The sequence below is a fragment of the Leopardus geoffroyi genome, chromosome E2 (assembly GCF_018350155.1).
Source record: "Leopardus geoffroyi isolate Oge1 chromosome E2, O.geoffroyi_Oge1_pat1.0, whole genome shotgun sequence".
Lineage (NCBI taxonomy): Eukaryota > Metazoa > Chordata > Mammalia > Carnivora > Felidae > Leopardus > Leopardus geoffroyi.
Window position 1 is genome coordinate 23,713,033 of NC_059335.1, and position 16,379 is coordinate 23,729,411.

A 16,379-nucleotide genomic window follows, 5' to 3' on the forward strand; every position below is an offset into this window, starting at 1 on the left:
GGTAAATTCCTAGCAGTGCTATTGCTGGGTCATAGAGTAGATCTATTTTTAATTTTTTGAGGAACCTCCACACTGTTTTCCAGAGTGGCTGCACCAGTTTGCATTCCCACCAACAGTGCAAAAAGGTTCCTGTTTCTCCACATCCTCTCCAGCATCTATAGTCTCCTGATTTGTTCATTTTAGCCACCCTGACTGGCGTGAGGTGATATCTCACTGTGGTTTGTCACTCCTCCCTGATGAGGAGTGACATCGAGCATCTTTTCAGGTGCCTGTTGGCCATCTGGATGTCTTCTTTAGAGAAGTATCTATTCATGTCTTCTGCCCATTTCTTCACTGGATTATTTGTTTTTCGGGTGTGGAGTTTGGTGAGTTCTTTATAGATTTTGGATACTAGCCCTTTGTCTGATATGTCATTTGCAAATATCTTTCCCATTCCATCAGTTGCCTTTTAGTTTTATTGATTGTTTCCTTTGCAGTGCAGAAGATTTTATCTTCATGAGGTCCAAATAGTTCATTTTTGCTTTTGCTTTCCTTGCCTCTAGAGATCTGTTGAGTAAGAAGTTGCTGCAGCCAAGGTCAAAGAGGTTTTTTCCTGCTTTTTCCTTGAGGATTTTGATGGTTTCCTGTCTCACATTCAGGTGCTTTATCCATTTTGAATTTATTTTTGTGAATGGTGTGAGAAAGTGGTCTAATTTCATTCTTCTGCATGTTGCTGTCCAGTTCTCCCAGCACCATTTGTTAAGGAGACTGTCTTTTTTCCATTGGATGTTCTTTCCTGCTTTGTCAAAGATGAGTTGGCCATACATTTGTGGGTCTAGTTCTGGGGTTTCTATTCTATTCCATTGGTCTATGTGTCTGTTTTTGTGCCAATACCATGCTGTCTTGATGATGACAGCTTTGTAGTAGAGGCTAAAGTCTGGGATTGTGATGCCTCCTGCTTTGGTCTTCTTCTTCAGTATAACTTTGGCTATTCGGGGTCTTTTGTGGTTCCATACAAATTTTGTGATTGCTTGTTCTAGCTTCAAGAAGAATGCTGGTGCAATTTTGATTGGGATTGCATTGAATGTGTAGATTGTTTTGAGTAGTATTGACATTTTAACAATATTTATTCTTCCAATCCATGAGCACGGAATGTTTTTCCATTTCTTTGTATCTTCTTCAATTTCCTTCATAAGCTTTCTATAGTTTTCAGCATACAGATGTTTTACATCTTTGGTTAGGTTTATTCAAAGGTATTTTATGCTTCTTGGTGCAATTTTGAATGGGATCAGTTTTTTTATTTGTCTTTCTGTTGCTTCATTATTAGTGTATAAGGATGCAACTGATTTCTGTACATTAATTTTGTATCTTGCCACTTTGGTGAATTCACATATTATCAGTTCTAGCAGACTTTTGGTGGAGTCTATCGCGTTTTCCATTTATAGTATGTCATCTGCAAAAAGTGAAAGCTTGACTTCATCTTTGCCAATTTTGATGCCTTCGATTTCCTTTTGTTGTCTGCTGAAGCTAGAACTTCCAACGCTATGTTAAACAACAGCAGTGAGAGTGGACATCCCTGTCGTGTTCCTGATTTCAGTGGGAAAGCTCTCAGTTTTTCCCCATTGAGGATGCTATTAGCTGTGGGCTTTTCATAAATGTCTTTTATGATGTTTAAGTATGTTCCTTCTATCCCGACTTTCTCAAGGGTTTTTATTAAGAAAGGATGCTGAATTTTGTCAAATGCTTTTTCTGCATCGATTGACAGGATCATATGGTTCTTATCTTTTCTTTTACTAATGTGATGTATCACATTGATTGATTTGCGAATATTGAACCAGCCCTGCAGCCCATGACTGAATCACACTTGATCATGGTGAATAATTCCTTTTATATGCTGTTAATTCTATTTGCTAGTATTTTGTTGAGAATTTTTGCATCAATATTCATCAGGGATATTGGCCTGCAATTCTCTCTTTTTTTTTTTTTTTTTTTTTTTTCTGGGTCTCTGTCTGGTTTGGGAATCAAAGTAATGCTGGCTTCATAGAATGAGTCTGGAAGTTTCCTTCCCTTTCTATTTTTTAGAACAGCTTGAGAAGGATAAGTATTATCTTTGCTTAAATGTCTGCTAGAATTCCCCAGGGAAGCCATCTGGTACTGGACTCTTATTTGTTGGGAGATTTTTGATAACTGATTCAATTCCTTCACTAGTTATGGGTGTGTTCACATTTTCTGTTTCTTCCCATTTGAGTTTTGGAAGTGTGTGGGTGTTTAGGAAATTGTCCATTTATTCCACATTGTTCAGTTTGTCGGCATATACTTTTTCATAGTATTCCATGATAATTGATTGTATTTCTGAGGGATTGGTTGCAATAATTTCATTTTAATTCATGATTTTATCAGTTTGGGTCTTTTCTTTTTGAGAAGCCTGGATAGAGGTTTATTAATTTTGTTTATTTTTTCAAAAAACCAACTCTTGGTTTCATTGATCTGCTCTACAGTTTTTTTAGATTCTATATTGTTTATTTCTGCTCTGATCTTTATTATTTCTCTTCTTCTGCTGGGTTTGGGGTGTCTTTGGTGTTCTACTTCTATTTCCTTTAGGTGTGCACTTAGATTTTGTATTTGGGATTTTTCTTGTTTCTTGAGATAGGCCTGGATTGACTCTCAGGACTGCCTTCGCTGCATCCCAAAGCATTTGGATTGTTGTATTTTCATTTTCATTTTCTTCCATATATTTTTAAATTTCTTCTCTAATTGTCTGGTTGACCAATTCATTCTTATTAGGGTGTTCTTTAACCTCCATGCTTTTGGAGGTTTTCCAGACTTTTTCCTGTGGTTGATTTCAAGTTTTAGAGCATTGTAGTCTGAAAGTGTGCATGGTATGATCTCAATTCTTTTATACTTATGAAGGGCTGTTTTGTGACCCAGTATGTGATCTATCTTGGGGAATGTTCCATGTGCACTCAAGAAGAAAGTATATTCTGTTGCTTTGGGATGCAGAGTTCTAAATATATCTGTCAAGTCCATCTGATCCAATGTATCATTCAGGGCCCTTGTTTATTTATTCTCTGTCTACATGTTGTATCCATTGTTGTAAGTGGAGTATTAAAGTCCCTTGCAATTACCACATTCTTATCAATAAGGTTGCTTATGTTTGTAATTGTTTTATATATTTGAGTGCTTCCATATTCGGTTCATAGACATTTATAATTGTTAGCTCTCTCTGATGGATAGACCCTGTAATTATTATATAATGTCCTTCTTCATCTCTTGTTACACCCTTTAATTTAAAGTCTAGTTTGTCTGATATATGTATGGCTACTCCAGCTTTCTTTTGACTTTCAGTAGCATGATAGATAGTTCTCCATCCCCTCGCTTTCTTTTTTTTTTATTTTATTTTTTTATTTTTTAAAATTTGCATCCAAATTAGTTAGCATATAGTGCAACAATGATTTCAGGAGTAGATTCTTTAGTGGCCCTTACCCATTTATCCCATCCCCCCTCCCACAACCCCTCCAGCAACCCTCAATTTGTTCTCCATATTTATGAGTCTCTTCTGCTTTGTCCCATCAGTTTTTATAATATTATTTTTGTTTCCCTTCCCTTATTTTCATCTGTTTTGTATCTTAGAGTCTTCATATGAGTGAAGTCATATGATTTTGTCTTTCTCTGACTGACTAATTTCACTTAGCATAATACCCTCCAGTTCCATCTACGTAGTTGCAAATGGCAAGATTTCATTCTTTTTGATTGCTGAGTAATACTCCATTGTATATCTATACATCTTCTTTATCCATTCATCCATCGATGGACATTTGGGCTCTTTCCATGCTTTGGCTATTGTTGATAGTGCTGCTAAAAACATGGGGTGCATGTGTCCATTTGAAACAGCACACCTGCATCCCGTGGATAAATGCCAATAGTGCAATTGCTGGGTCATAGGGTAGTTCTATTTTTAGTTTTTTGAAGAACCTCCATACTGTTTTCCAGAGTGGCTGCACCAGCTTGCATTCCCATCCACCCCCTCACTTTCAATCTGAAGGTGTCCTCAGGTCTAAAATGAATCTCTTGTAGACAGAAAATAGATGGATCTTGTTTTTGTTTTTTAATCCATTTTAATACCCTATGTCTTTTGTTTGGTGCATTTAGTCCATTTACATTCAGTGTTATTGTTGAAAGATACGGGTTTAGAGTCATTGTGATATCTGTAGGTTTCATGCTTGTAGTGATGTCTCTCGTGCTTTGTGGTCCTTGCAACATTTCACCCACAGTGTCCCCTTAAGATCTCTTGTAGGGCTGGCTTAGTGGTGATGAATTCCTTCAGTTTTTGTTTGTTTGAGAAAACCTTTATCTCTCCTTCTATTCTGAATGACAGACTTACCAGATAAAGGATTCTTGGCTGTATATTTTTTCTGTTCATCACGTTGAAGATTTCCTGCCATTCCTTTCTGGCCTGCCAAGTTTCAGTAGATAGGTCTGCTACTATTCTTTTGTGTCTACCTTTGTAAGTTAGAGCCTGTTTATTTTTAGCTACTTTCAGAATTTTCTCTTTATCCTTGTATTTTGCCAGTTTCACTATGATATGTCATGCAGAAGATCGATTCAAGTTATGTCTGAAGGGAATTCTCTGTGCCTCTTGGATTTCAATGCCTGTTTCTTTCTCCAGTCAGGGAAGTTCTCAGCTATGATTTGTTCAAGTACACCTTCAGCCCATTTCTCTCTGTCTTCTTCTTGTGGCATTCTTATGACACGGATATTCCAATTGATTGCATCACTTAGTTCTCCAATTCTCCCCTCATACTCTTGGATTTTTTTTATTTCTCTTTTTCTCAACTTCCTCTTTTTCCATAATTTTATCTTCCAGTTCACCTATTCTCTCCTCTGCCTCTAATCCATGCTATGGCCACTTCCATTTTATTTTATAGCATTTTTTAGCTCCTCATGACTATTTCTTAGTCCCTTCATCTCTATAGCAATAGATTCTCTGCTGTCCTCTATGCTTTTTTAAAGCCCAGAGATTAATTTTATGACTATTATTCTAAATTCTTGTTCCATTATATTGCTTAAATCGGTTTTGATCAGTTCATTAGCTGTCGCTGCTTTCTGGAGTTTCTCTTGAGAAAAATTCTTCTGTTTTGTCATTTTGGCTAGTGCCTGTGGTAGCTCCAAACTGCAGGGCACTTCCCCTGTACTGTCCAGAACAACTTGTGTTGGTGGGCAGGGCTGCAGTCAGACCCAATGTCTACCACCAGCCCACTGCTGGGGGCACAATCAAACTGGTATGTACCGTATCTTCCCCTCTCCCGGGTGCAGGATTCACTGTCGAGTGGTGTGGCCCCTGTCTGGGTTGTTTGCACACTCCCAGGCTTGTGATGATGCTTTGATGGGATCTGGCCAAAGGCATATTAGACGGGGTGGATGCACAAGGTGCACAGGAGTGGGAGGGGCAGGCTTAGCTAGCTTCTCATCAGTTGTCCCCTGTGGGAGGGTCCCTGAAGCACCGGGAGGGAGGCAAGCCCATCAGAGGGATGGATCCATAGAAGAACAGTGCTGGGTGTTGCTCAGTGCAAGCAATTTCAGTGACGGGAACTGGTTTCTTTTGGAATGTCAGCTGGGGGATGGGAGAGGGAAATGGCACTTGCCAGCACCTTTGTTCCCTCCCTCTGACCTCTGTCCTTCTGAGACTCAACAACTCTCCCTCCTGGCATCCTCTCACCCTCCCTGCTCTCCAAAAGCAGAGCCGTTGACTTTTAAAATTCCACATGTTAAGTCCCGCTGGGTGTCAGAACTCACGCAGTCCAGCCCTTCTGCTTTTGCAAGCCAGACTTCACAGGCTCTACCTTGCCCCGCGGACTGCCCTTCCACCACTGGGCTCCCTCCCACCAGTCCGTGTAGCATGCACCACTTCTCCACCCTTCCTACCCTTTTCTGTGGGCCTCTTGTGTATGATTGGCTCTGGAGAGTCTGTTCTGCTAGCCTTCAGGCAATTTTCTGGGTTATTTAGGCCGATGTGGGTGGAATCTAAGCGATCAGCAGGATGAGGTGAGCCCAGAGTCCTCCTTCACCACCATCTTCCCCTCACCTCCCAGTTTATTTCTAAGAAAACCTTTCCTGAAAGAAAGACACCATGGCCTCTGCTTCCCTCAGTGTGTTGGCTCTTTAGCTTAATACATTAGGAAGGTGTGTTCAAGAAGAAAATAAGGAAATTAAGCCAAAGGGTATTTAGTGAAAGCATTCTCTGTGTTCTCAGAGTCTTGACCAGGGTTATGTGAGACCAGCCTCTGCTCTCAAGCGGCTCATGATCTGCGGAGAGAATAGACACAGATTCCACAGTAAATGCAAGCAGTAGTCATTGTGTGTGACAGTGAAAGTAGAAGCAAAAGATAATCAAAGCACAAAGGCAGGAAGCAAGGAAATAGGTTTAAGCCTGGGAGACTAGAACTTCTTGTGGCTGAGCCTTGAAAAGGGAGTAGGATTTGGACAGGCCAGGAATCTGTTCCAGGCAGAGGGGATGGCATCAGCAATGCAGGGGGACCTCAATCTGGAGTAAATCACAGTGGGCCTGGAGCTCTTGGTAAAAAGATCAGGTTTTATTTCTTCAGGCATGGAAAATCACAGAGGACAGTGAGCAATCCAATGACCCAATCAGAAGCATAGCTAATGAACAGAACAGTTGTGAAGGCTCTGGAAACAGAAGCTTCTTTTTTATCACTGACTTCATGGCCTCTCCCAGAAAGACATTTATGTGCTAAGCTGTCATATGTTTACTCAAAACTTTGAGGACTCATCCACACTCGTATTGTACTCTATTCATAGGCTCTTTGAAGTACAACATAAACATGATTTACATTGGACCTCAAGCATCTAGCATGGTTCCTGGCACAGGATAGACACCCAAAATTATGTTTGGAGAAACAACTTCATACCACTTCTTTAGGTAGTGAGACCCATGATATCAGTTTACCCTCCTCCTCTGTCAAGACCCTTGAAATATTAAATCTGAAGTCACTGACATTTGTCTACATCTCCTCTTAAGAAGAAAGTCCACTGCACCGACCAATTCAAGCTCCCCAAAGGGAGCAAGCATTCTTTATGGTGCAAGATAAATACTTCCTAGAAGAGAGAGCTCATGAGGCATACTTGAAAGATGCTTTGGGGAATGTCACTGTTTTCCTCACCAAGCATCTACTTATCCTTCTTTTGGTACCAGCCTTTGGTTTTCCATGAAGAATCATCTTCCTGTAAGTCTCCAACAATATGGTTTATGTGCCTAATTCCATCCTACATGCACTGGCTTGAGCACTCCTACATAGCCTGGCTTGAATAGTTGACAACTGACTCAAGCTTAGCCAATAGCTACACTATGTCTGTGGTTTTTCATGAGTTAAATAAGTCAGTCTAATAAGGGTCAATCCCATAACTTTTGCTAGAAATGTTGGAAAAAGCATGAGTCTTATCTTACGGACCATGTGAGGTCTCTAGATTAGGCCTACCCAAGTGTGTAGATGGGAGAAAAGAAGAGCAAATAGATAGAGAGGGGTCAGGGTCTGTTCAGAGGTGGAGTAGGCCCCAGGTGACTCCTTTGAAGTGGGATTTTCTATAGAAGACATCAGGACACTTTCTGAATAAGGATGAAAACTCCTCCAGCAAAGTTTTAGTCCCAAGCATGCTATATTGCCAACTAAAGATGCTGAAGACACACTAAAACTTACTTCCAGATTCCAAAGAACTCTGGAGGGGGATTTTACTAAAGGAAGCATCATGCAGATTAACTTTAATCCTGAAGTCATAGTAGTGGCAGGTTTGGGCAAAAATAATTGGAAAACTAGTGGACCATAGCATCTTGAATCATACATTTCCTCTACCACCTGTTTTCAGGTCACCATTGCCTCTCCCTAAGTAACTAAAAAGTCCTCAGTTTTCATTTGTTTAGCCTCCTAAATTTATTCTCCACAGACCGTCTAGAATCGTCTTTTGAAAATGTAAATTCTGTTGTCACTTCTTAAAATATTTGATAGCTTCTTATTCACATGAAAATAAAGTACCATGACCTACTTGGCCCTCTAAGATCTGTCCCCACTTCCTGATCTACTGAATTCACGCCAGTCTAAAATCTAGCCATTACAGCCTTCATTTGGTTTTTCAAACAAACCAACTTTCTTTTAACCTCAGAGCTTTGTTTTTGCTGTTTCCTCCAAATGAAATAGACTACCTCACCTTCTCATAGCTGAATTCTTAATGTGGTCCACTTAAAATGCTACCTCCCTAAAGACACTTCCTATGTCACCATTTATTTACAACTCAGGTAACCTTGATAATTTCCTTTATGGCATTCAAACATGTAATTATATTGCTTCTTAATAAATAAAGGTAATCTATACAAGGACAGGGATCTTGTCTATTTCTCTACAGAATTTTTTTAACTCCTAGAATGCATGAGCCCTATATTTAGCATTTAATTAGTATTTGTTGGATAAATGGGTCAGGGGATGGATGGATGGATAGGCAGATGGATGAATGGATAAATGGTGATTGTCTAAGGGAGTGCAATTCCTGGTCTCTACTAAAAATAGCCATCCTCAATATGAAGCACTGAACTTAGGTAACTTTATAACCAAAGAGTCTCCAGATATTAATGCCATAGCACAGATGGCAGGAAGCAAGTCATTCAGCACAGACTACCATCAAGTGTAGAAGCAGACAGTTCAGAAGAGAGTCAATACTTTCCATTATAATAACATTAAATCCACTTTTAGGACAGGTGCTATGCACCTTGATTATTCATATCTATTTCCATTGACATGATTACTAACTTCCAAATTACCATGTTGTATAAGCTATCTTATTTTGGAAATGAAGAAGAACTTAGTAAATCAATTAAAAATCAATGTGTATTTTGACTGTCTTAGTCCAACGATGGTCCATTCTAGGATTAATTGGAACATATTCAGCTGTGCACTTCACCTGGTAGATACCAGGCAGCCATGGAGTTCAAACCCTTGACACAAGATGAAAGTGGGTCTGATTCTGAATTCCTTCCAGCAGTGACATTTCTCAGCATCATCAATCACTCCAGCCCCAGAGAGTGGGCAGAGAGCTTTGGGCTAAGATCTCCAGCAGTCCTTCAGCTGATAAATGTGTCTGCAGGCTCAGAGACATTTTCTGTGTGTTCTTTTGATCAAAGTAAAACATTGTAGGGTAAAAAAAAATCAAAAGATAAAAAATAGGTTATTATAAAAGGCAAGTTTAATGCATACATACCTTCATCTTTTGTCTCAGATAATTTTTTAAGACTGTTTCTGTTTGCTGTCTGTATTCTTTACCTCCATTGTCCTAAGTAATATGAACATCCATTTCTTGAATTATTAGATTTAGACAATATCTATTGACTCCCTAAAAGGAAAAATAACGATTTAGTTCAACTACAGCCCCCCACCCAAATTTTCTTCTTCTCCGTATTTCATAGTTAAATTAATTTATTCTATTGATTACATTTTCCCTAGATTTTATAACTTTCAAACATACATAAGAGTTGAAAAAGTGTACAATGAACACTCATATTTACATCGCTTAGATCCTGTAATTAACATTTTACTACATTTGCTTTATCACTTGTCTATCCATTCATTTACACCTATATCCATCCATCATCCACCTTATTTTCTGATGAGTTTCAAAGGAAGTTGAGACATTAGTATGCTCCACCTCTCAACACTTCAGCTTACAGTATTGATCCAGAGTTTAATATTTATTTACAGTTCTCCTCTCTTTTTTTTTTGAAATAAAGTTTTTCTTTCTTCTTTTGAAGTAAAATTTACATCAAATAAAATGCACAAACTTTGTGTAACCTTTTATGAGTTTCAATAAATGCATATTTCTTTGTAACTCAAGTCTGTAAAGATATAGAACATTACAGGGGCACCTGGGTGGCTCAGTAGGTTAAATGGCCGACTTTGGCTCAGGTCATGATCTCATAGTTTGGGGGTTCAAGCCCTGTGTCAGGCTCTGTGCTGACAGCTGGGAGCCTGGAACCTGCTACAGATTCTGTGTCTTCCTCTCTGCTCCTCTCCAACTCATGATCTGTCTCTCTCTCTCTGTCTCTAAAAAATAAATAAACATTAAAAAATTTTCAGAAAGATATAGAACATTATATTCTTTGTCTCCTCCCAGTCAATCCCTGTCTCTCCCCCACCACAAAGACAACTACTGCTTAAATTTTTTCTGTCAAAAATTAGTTTTCCCTGTTCCATAAGTCATATAAAAGGAAGCCATACAATAAATATTGTTTAATTGAAAGCTTATTTTTTTTGTCTCAACATAATGTTTTTGAGATTGGTTCATGGCATCCCTTTATCAGTAATCTCTTCTGGTTATTTTCTATTCTCTTATTGATAGACTCTTAGCCTGTTTACAGTTTTTGGTCATCATGAATAAGACTGATATAACATTCATGTACAAGTATTTTTTTTGTGGACATATGTTTCTTATATCTCTTAGGTATATACCTAGGAGTGTAATTGTTGGGCCATAGAATATGTCATGTTTAACTTTAGAAGAAACCACCAAAACTTTTTTTTTTCCAAAATGCAAGTACCCTTTTATATTCCTACTAATAATGTTTGAAAGTACTAGTTGCTCAATATCTTTACCAATATTTAACATTATTAGTCCTTTAAATTTTAATTAGTCTGATAGGTGTGTAGTGGTATCTTACAGCCTTAATTTGTATTTCCCATAGAACTAATGCTGTTAAGTAGTTTTTTTATTTGTTCGTGTGTGTGTGTGTGTGTGTTTATCAGATATGTGGTTAGATTCTTTGCCTGTTTAAAAAATTTGGTTTGTTTGTCTATTTATTTTTGAGTTGTAGAAAGTATTTGTCAAATTTTTATTTTGAAAATATTTTGTTTCAGTCTGTGGCTTGCCTATTTATTTCCTTAATTATGTCTCTTGATGAGCAAAAGATTTTAATTTTGATTAAAATTAATTTTTTATTTATGATTATTTCTTTCTGTGAAATGTTTTCCTATACCTTAGTTATGATGTTATCCCTTAAGATTTTCTTCTAGAAACTTTACCTAATATATTTTTTTAAGTTATTTTTTTAAATTTTTTTTTCAACGTTTATTTATTTTTGGGACAGAGAGAGACAGAGCATGAACAGGGGAGGGGCAGAGAGAGAGGGAGACACAGAATCAGAAACAGGCTCCAGGCTCTGAGCCATCAGCCCAGAGCCCGACGCAGGGCTCGAACTCAAGGACCGCGAGATCGTGACCTGGCTGAAGTCAGACGCTTAACCGACTGCGCCACCCAGGCGCCCCTACTTAATATATTTTTAAAACAGCTTTATTGAGATCATTTATATACTATATACTATAAAATTGTATGTGTGCAATTCAGTTACTTTAGTATAGTTGTAGAGTTGTGTAACCATCACCATAACCTAGTTTTCAAACATTTCCATCACCCTAGAAAAATGTTCACGCCCGTTTACTGTCAAAACCACTCCCACCCCCAGCCATAGCTAATCACTGCTCTGTTTTCTGTCTCTATAAATTTGCTTTTTTAATGTTTATTTATTTTTGAGAGAGAGAGAGTGCAAACAGGGGAGGTGTTGGGGGAGGAGGGATGCAGAGAATCCTAAACAGGCTCCATGCTGACAGCAAAGAGCCAGATGTGGGGCTCAAACAAAAGACCCATGACATCATGACATGAGCTGAAGTCAGACACTCAACCAACTGAGCCACCCAGGTACCCACCAATGAAATTAAAACAAAAACATGCACACAAAAATTTATAGCAGAATCATTCATGTTAGACAATAACTTGAAGTGATTTAAATAGTACATTTAATATTCATTATTTCTTCTAGTAGCTCTCCTGGTAACACTTTACAGATGAGAATCTTAGGAACCCTAACTTTTCCTCTGCCTCTTCATTTACTCCATCTTCAACCCTCCATGTTTTTCCTCTGTCAGCTACATTTCTCCTTTCACCTCTGAAGGCTATTAATATTTTATTACATCTTTCCATGACATATAAGTCTTCTATTCTTTGTCCAAGAGTGTTTATTAAAATTTAATAAACAATGTTTATATTATTAAGGCCAAATAAGCGTTCATTTATTCATTTATTCACTCAAAAGTGCTAGGCAGTGCTCTTGGTATGGAAGTTACAGTGATTGACAAGACAGATAAAGTCTTCTCAGGGTAGGGTTGAAGATAGCAAGTGAAAGATAAGTGAATAATTTAATTGTTCAATCAAATATTGTAGCACTAAGAGTAAGATTGTCATCTCCGGGCATCTCATTACATTACTCCTGTGCCAGAAGAGAAGGTTCCTCATGGTAAGGTCAAATGGATTTGCTTTCTTTTATTGTTTTTTGTTAATTGCTTGAAATCTTGTTCCATTTTCATTTGTTTCATATTTGAACTTAAAGTCATATGATATATTTTTTAACAAGACAAAAACGCAAAGAAAAACTAATAATATCAATAAAATCTCTATTCTATTGTTGTTATTTTTTTCTAGCATCGTGTTTTGGTGTTTTTTACACTTTTCCCTTCCAGGGCCCTCTGTGGTTCTGTTGCAAATCTTCCAGGGCTAATAAATATCCAGCATCTATTAAACAGTTACTAAGTGCTAAATACTAAATATACTTATTTCATTTGGTCCTCACAACTCTATGGGATAGGAACTATTATTGTTTCCATTTTATGAATCAAGAAATTGAGGCTTAAAGAGGACTAGGAAAACAGTATGTTGACACAACTTTTTTGGAAAGCAATGTAACAAGTGATGTTCCAAAACTCTATAATATGTATATCCTTTGACCCAATTACGCCAATCTTGTGAATTTTTCTGGAGTAATTCAGGAGAAGAGCTGCATTCACAAATAGTTTCATTGCAGTACAATCTTAAGCAGTGAAAAGGTAGAAACAACTTAAATCTCAAACAACAAAAGAATTTATAGAACATCACAATAAATTATTATGTGGCTATGGAAGAAGGAAGAAAACACGAAGCAAAGAGCTTCTTTTCTTGTTCTCCTGTGTGGAATCCACTAGACCTAGTAGCCCCATGTCTTTCTCCATAGTGGTTACTCTTTTTTCATTTTGTTTTGCTGAAAGACATATGAAAATGTCTTTCTTCTTGGTTCCCTCTCTCCCTTCGTTTATTCCTTTTTTTCCTTCTTCCTTTTTTCTCCCTCTTTCTGCCACTTCATTTCTTCCATTTATCATGTTCTGCATTTTTGTGCCCCTTTGTCCCTCAAAAAACATTTTAATGTTGTTAAGATATAACTACTGTATTTCTATACATCCTTTCAAAATATATACTGGTTTTGCCCTGCTTTGCTTTTTCAGTTTTCTAATATCCAAGGTTACTCATAAGAAATATTTAATTTTCATCCACGCACTTTATAGTTGAATTTGTTTTTGTCCCTCTGGGAACATTTAGGATACTCTCCGTATCTTTCATAAAAAGGTGTCCAGGCATGGGATCTTGGTGGACTTGCAATAGGCCTTTTTAATCTCAAACTCAATCCATTCTGCTCGAAGAAAGTCTCTCCCAGTATTTATCTGGTAATTTCCTCCCATCCATTTTCCCTGCTTTCCTCTCCTGGGGCGTCTATTAGATATTGGATCTTCTGAACCAAGTACATATATACCTGTTATTAGTTGGAGAGATAAAATATATTTAAAAGTGTAATTAAAATTGAAATCATTTCTGTATATGTATTTGAATTAATCTCATCTTTTAAAAAAGAAGTAAAATACCAATTGTAAATGTATATAATTATTATTTATATTTATATAAATATTTACATATTTATATATAAATATACATCAAATATATTTACTCATGTATTAATATATATTTATATATAGTTACATGTTTATATTTATATTATTTACACAAAATAAGTAAACTTAAATGCACATTTGATCTATATAAAAGGATTTTAGTAAAACCGGAACCTGAATTTAGGCACTTTCCACAGCTATAATCCAGGTCCAACAAGTAAACTGGCAGGGTGGGCTCCCCTGAAGACCATTTTTCAAGCACCAAGTTGCTACCTGGTTGTGTATACCTTAGGAAAAGGAGGCCAGGCATGAAAACGTCATTGCAGGAAAAAAGCTTCATGTTCTTGATTTTCTGATAGAAAGGAAATTCTGAATGCTATGTGCCACTTGTTCATCTAGAACCGAGATGGACCTAGAACATCTAGAACATCTTCCAGCTCAGCTCCTTAGAGACTCATATTTGAGACCAATGGATTTCATTATAAACACTTTAAGTTGTTTGACGTAAATAGCATTACGGAGTCTTTTTAGTAGATGGTAACCAAAAAAGGAAGAAGGTAATATGTATGGTTTTATTTTCTGTTGTTTTTTTGTTTTTCTTTTGGTTTCAGTATTTATAATCAAGAATGCCATGGTTTAAGATGAGAATTTTGGATCAGTGAGCCTGTTTGTTCAGCTGGGCATCTTGAAGAGGAAGGTAGGCCTGGGTTTTAATGTTGGAGACACATTGACCTTTGACATAACAGTTTTAGAAGGGAGAAGAATTCTTAGCTCCTAGAGACAATCTGACAGGGAGAGGAAGAGGAGGAAAGCTGGTACGGTAGGAACATAGAAAGAAGACATAAAAGTTGCATGGTGTTGGGATTCGGAGTCAGTGGAAATTTCTCTCAAGGGTGTATTGAATAACATTTTTAAATAAGTATGCATCCCAGAGCCTAAGTCAAAGAGCATGAATGTGTCTGCTGTCTCCTTGGGCAATGGTCAAGTGTTCTAACCTATACTTTACCTGGGGATGAAGCTCTTCAGAGCTCTGGGCTTTATTGGAGTGTGTGGTAGAGGGGGCAGGGGTAAGTCTCAGTTCCAACTTCCTACCTCCTACAGGCTCAGGGCTTCATTTACTTGTAGACATGAAAACTCAAACATTCTGTCCAGTAAACCTGGAAGGGCATAGTTATAATTTTAATTTTTAGTTTATTTGTTTATTTATTTAGGTATTTGTCTTATTTTTGTGAGCTAAGCTATGCATTTAAAAAGGTGTTTGCTATACTCAGCCATCATTACCAAAAGGTTTGTCTTGGTCTGCCATACTTCTAGAAAAGTGTTCCCCATCCACTCTTCAACTTTCCTCATTGTGAACTTTGCCTTAAAAATCCTTGAAAACTGCTTTCATCAAGGTCTAATTAGACCAGTGAGGTCTAATTTTTGCCAAATCTATTAAAATTTTTTATCCTTATCTTTTCATCCTCTCTGTAAGTTTTCAACACAAGTGACCACTTGCTTTTTCTTGAGGAGTTTTTGTTTTGGGTTTTTTGTTTGTTTGCTCATTCTTTTTAGTTTTTGTTTTTGTTTTACCAAATTGTCTTCAAAATAGGTCAATACTTCCTACATTTATGTCTAGCCAACCCTCTCTTTGACATCTCCATTTGGTTATTTCAGAGGTACCTCAAAATAGCATGTCTCAAGCACAACTTGATTCCCTCACTTTCTCTCCCCAACCCCCAAACTTTCCCTCCCCTTTCTGTCACGTCTCAGATAATGACACCCCATCTACCACTTAGTCAAGCTAGAAATTTACATGAAATCTTTGGTTACTTATTTTCTTCTTCTCCCCCCACAATGTTCATCATTTTGTTTTAATGTTCAAACTGTATTTAAATTTAGCCTTGGAACTGTTTGAACTTCTCTATCTTAATGTAATACATTTTACCTATGGCACCATCCTCTTTCACCTGGCCTTCTGCATCCCTCTGCCTCCTGTCTCTTCTGCTGCATCCACACTTTTATTTCTCCAGTACATCCTCCTCAAAGTCTCTAGAGTGGCCTGTTTATGTAACTCAGCACCTCCAGGATTTGTCATTGCCTTGAGAGCCAAGTACCAGATCCCCACCAACCCTGGTGTGAGCTTCTCTGGTTGACTTCACAGCCCCCTCTTGTGTCACTGTCTACTTTGCTCACTACGGTCCAGCCATACCAACTTTCTCTCTTACTTCAATTATGCTAGGGTTTCATCACCCCAGATCCTGTGTTCTTGATATTCCTGTGTGTGTAGATTCCTTTTGGGCCCACATCTTTCTCTGCCTGGCTCCTCTTCATTTTGGGGGTTTCATTGTAAAACTTCCTCCTCAGAGAATCCTACCCTGACAACCCAATTTGAATTAGACCTGCCTCCATTATATATACTAGTACAACATCTATTTATGTCAATTTTTGTATTTATTTGTGCATTATTCTTCTGTTATCTGTGTGTCCACTAGAGTGTTAGTCCCATCAGCACAGGGACCTTTTCTTCTGTTTCCTTGCTCTGTGCCATGCCTGACAGCTGGTCCTCAATAACCATATGTTAAATGTGTGGTTGTTGAAAAAAAATCAATGAACATT